Source organism: Pinus tabuliformis, chromosome 2_2 (genome assembly GCF_031772625.1).
Source record: "Pinus tabuliformis cultivar Carrire ecotype Pingquan chromosome 2_2, CPIR1, whole genome shotgun sequence".
NCBI classification, from domain to species: Eukaryota; Viridiplantae; Streptophyta; class Pinopsida; order Pinales; family Pinaceae; genus Pinus; species Pinus tabuliformis.
The window spans coordinates 960,742,986-960,747,556 of record NC_142300.1 but is presented as its reverse complement, the minus strand read 5'-3'; the positions used below and the strand labels follow the sequence as shown (position 1 = coordinate 960,747,556).

Here is a 4,571-nt window from a genome sequence, read left to right as displayed (position 1 = left end):
GAGTCTATCTATCCAAGCTATATAAGTTTGATTATCATGTTCACATCCATACTCTTTTTGCCTGTGATTTGCCTATACATATATATGAATGTAAACTAGAAATTAAAAGCTATCTGCATAAAGACTGATAAAAAATGACTAAAAGCAAGCATTCTATCCATCCTGCTTGGTGGAGGCAGATGTAACCAAGGTTGGATCTTTAGCACTAGAGGGCCTAGCAGCTCTGTCTACAAAATCAAACAAGGGTAGTGTCTCTCCATGGGGCCAAGCTGTCCTTCTTGTTTTTTAATTTGAACTTGCAGCTTCTGAAAATCCTATTTATAATTTTGGAAATCCTGAACAACAGTCGCCATGCTCACCAAGATTTGATCTAGGGCCTTGCCCAGAAGATTGTTCATCAACTAGTATAGATACAGGGTCCGTTTAAATTGAGTCACTCACCCTCTAGTGTGACTAGGATTCAAAACTAGTAGACTCCATTCCTCCATTTCAACTTCATTCATGCTCACTTGTCGGTTTAGTTCCTCTTCCCATTCTTCTATCAACCTTTTCATCTCGTCGTTGGTGCCTTCCTTGTATGCTATGGTCACTTCATTTATCAGGTTAGCTACTGGCTTTCTATCGCGTCTCTTGCCTCGACTCTTACCTTTCATCCTTTTTACCATTGCCACACTGTCTCAGTGCTTGCCTACCAAATCATGTGGAAATGGCGAGACTAGCCTAGATGCTTTTCGCGCCCGAGACTGCTTACCGTGATGAGGACCTGATATGGAAATAAAACACCAGAATTGCCAAAGCATTATATTTTGTTTTTCCATCGCCCATAGGCTATACCATTCCACAAAAGTCGTCACCCTTGGTCCAATTGCATAACAATAGAATTTAAGGATTCCATACCCATCATGTCCATTACCCGCACCTTGGTATAGGTTCCTTTGCCCCAGTTGATGCCCTGTCATAACCATTGCCTTGCCGACACTTCGACCTCGACCTTGTGTACGAGGTCCCAACAACTGGCGACCCACAGACCCTATAGTAGGGTGACCAAGCCCACTAATGCCAAGCCCATCGCCTCCACTTCCAACATTTGTATGACAAGTCCCCCAACCCAAGTGACATAGCACCATCTCAGCAATACCCTTACCGACATTGCAGCGCGAGCTCTAAGCATCTCGCCTTGAGAAACAACCATCCAAAACTCTATTTGCCACCTAAATTCCACTCAACCATCGGAGGCTGGTATGTCCAGTGCGAGATTCATTCCCAATCCCAAACCCTAGATGACCCTGCCCCTTGACATCATCCCCACAAATTTTCGACTCAGGTGTTGGGTTCCTACCCTCAGGAGCCAACCCTTCAAAACCTCCGCACCAACCTCAGTGAAGACAGTATGACATATGATGTCAGTATCACATACATTGACAGCACCTGAGCCCTCGACCCCCCAGTTTACAAGACAGGCTAGACAGAAGCATAACCCCAGGCCAACACCCTTGCCCTCAAGCCATATTAGCCCCATCCAGGAGAGGAAAATCCCATAGCTGATTGACACTAGGGAGGTGCCAATGAAGTTGGGGTTCTGCCGCCAGACTCCCGAAACCATGCACTTCCCCTAGCCTAACTTATTGCCGCCCACCAGCCAATTGCTCCCATACATATCCCAATTATCAAACCAGACATAGGGAAGCATGATGGAGGGAAAGAAGAACCAGTTTACATACCTGGTAGCTAGCGTTTGGAGTCGATGGAACCTTTGCCTCTTATGAAGCTGCTACTCCACTTTAACCTCCGGGACCTCTGCACGTTCTATCCCCTCATTGCTATCCTTCACAGCGATCTAAAAACTTACCAAAATGCCTTTGCCACCTTTCTTCATGACAGTTATCTTAAACATGCCAAAGGCCACAACACCCATCACCTTGAGCGTGTGGGGGGTGGTGGCATCATTCCTCTACTTACTCATCATAAAAAATATTTTAATGGATCCGTCAGACAACTCACACCCCAATCAGAAATTAAAAAAAAAGTTTATTATAAACTCAATATAAAAATAAATAAATAAATAAAAAATAATATAAAAAATTATCCAATTTACCCATATCTAAACAATTGCCATTGATACAATATTTCCTTTTAACTTACTAATTTTAAGTCGATTGGATATATCAATATTTCGACACTGTATCATTGCCCTCCATTTTGTAGATTCCTTTGAAAAAATCCTTCACTAATCAAATCAATAACTTTAAACACATTATTGGATTATACATAAACGACATTAACAATAACTTTAAACACATTATTGGATTATACATAAACGACATTAACATATGAAGAAGCCTTGTAATTTTATTTTTTTTATTTAAATTTGTAAAGATAAGTTTAACGAATCTAAATGGTTAATAATTAAAAATGAAATTCGTAAAGGTTTTTTTTAATGGGTAAAGAGTAGAAATGGGAGTATTTTGAATTTTTTTATATGTGATATTTAACAAGAGCCACAACAGTGGCGGAAGTCCCTGCCGAGAAGGGGAAGGACCATTTACCGCTGACTTGGCTGCTTGCTTAGATGTCTTATTCAACATGAGGACCATTTACTTTTGACTTTGCTGCATGTAGTCTCTGACATTTTCTTGATCTGCACTTGAACTGGATCTAAAGATTTAGTCAGAGGCAAAGAGCTCTTCTTTGGATTCAGAACTAAAAACTAGATTTAAGTTCTCTCTTTTAAGATTAAAATCCCAAAAGAGTAATCCATATGCCTGTACCAATATAAATCTCTTAGAAAATAAAAAGATATTGTTATTAAATAAATAAATAAATTTAACAATATATTATATAAACATGAATAGAACAGGCCGACTAACGCAAGCGTTGACAGAAATGGAGACGTGCTTGCAACGATTAAATCTAATTCCCTTACATCCCGCCATGATTTCGCCCTTAATTTATCGAGTTGAAGATTTCTTTGGGCTTTTTGGACTACTAAATAATTTTCTCGTCCGAATTGTTCACATTTAAAGATCGATCACTTCAGCTCTCATAAATGTTTGGGCGTTGACTACATCGAGCGATGAGATTCGAACGCGTGATCGGCGTGGGAACACAGATCCACGGGAACCAACAAACATTACCGTTGTATGACTGTAAAAAGGCAGGAAAACGCCATCATTGCAATATCTTGCGGTTCTTGGACTACTGTGGAGCCCCTGAAGACGCCTCATGATTCCAGCCTGTGGAGATCATGGATATCGTCTTGGAGTTTTGCAGTTCTCATTGACGTTATGTCTCCATTTCTGATGAAGTTTAGGCTCTCTGTTAAGGAACCATATCCTAATCATGCGTAAGAGGCTTCGCGATCGAGTTCCGTTACTGAAAAATGGCGAAGGAAACAGTCAAGGTTGGCTTTAGATTGACCGCAGTGGCGTGTATTTGTGTGTGGACGAGCATTTACACAGCATTTTCACAGAATGCAGGTAAGCTCAAAGCCACATGATCTCAGTTAAGTTAAAATTCCAGAATATTTTGAAGGTTTTCAAATTTCAACTTCAGAAGTCGATAACTTCAAGATTCGACAATTCAAATCATATTTTGATTAAATTCTACTTCTCAAAGTAGTCGAAAGAAGAGTATAACAACATTTTTGGTTTTGCAGAGCCGTTGGCCATCCGGATCAGCTGCGGTTCATGGGAGAACACACATACCCCCCAGACGAATATGCTCTGGGTAAAAGACTACGGTTACACAGGCGGCTCGTCCGCAAATGCCACCACCACGAGCTACATTGCTCCTCAGCTCAAGAAACTCTGTTTCTTTAAGCTCTCGGACGGTCCCGAGAACTGCTACAACGTCACTCGTCTACCGAACGGCCATTATTCCGTTAGAATGTTCTTTGGCCTCAACGAGGACGTTTTGGCCGACCGCGAGCCGCTCTTTGACGTCTCCATTGAAGGAACACAGGTTTATTCTTTAAAGCCGGGCTGGAGCATGAACGACGACCAGGCATATGTCGAAGCTTCAGTTTTTGTCTTGGACACTGCTGCCACTGTCTGCTTTCACAGCACCGACCACGGTGATCCTTCGGTAATGAGCATCGAGATTCTTTAGCTTCATCCACAAGCTTATGATTTTGGGGCTGAGTGGGGGGATACTGCCATATTCAGGACTGCTAAGCGGGTGGACTGTGGAGCAGACCAGAGCGTGTACGGCGAGTCCTACGACAAACCAACTTGCGTGGCATATCAACCGTCCTTTGCATCGAACAACTCGAAGCCGATAATAAGACCCCAATTATTTTCCGCACCAAAACTTTGCATAAACTTACGTTAAAATGCCAATATACCAAAAATATAACGGTCAAACTACTCGGTCGGCGATCGATCGATCGCTAATAGTCCCAGGCAAGAACTAGTAATAATAAAATCTATATAAAAAAATAAATAAAATTATGTGATTTTAATATAATTAATTATTTAAAAATATATTTAAAAAAAAAAATTATTATAACTAAAATATTTAAATAATGTATTTCTTAATATGAGTGATTGGTGTGAATGAGTTAAATACGTATA

At 40.9% G+C, this 4,571-nt stretch overlaps 1 pseudogene; it reads left to right on the top strand.

The window, feature by feature from the left end:
- Window positions 1-3,379: 3,379 nt before the first annotated feature.
- LOC149196416 (receptor-like protein 4 pseudogene) lies at window positions 3,380-4,329 on the top strand (annotated as a pseudogene).
- Window positions 4,330-4,571: the final 242 nt, after the last annotated feature.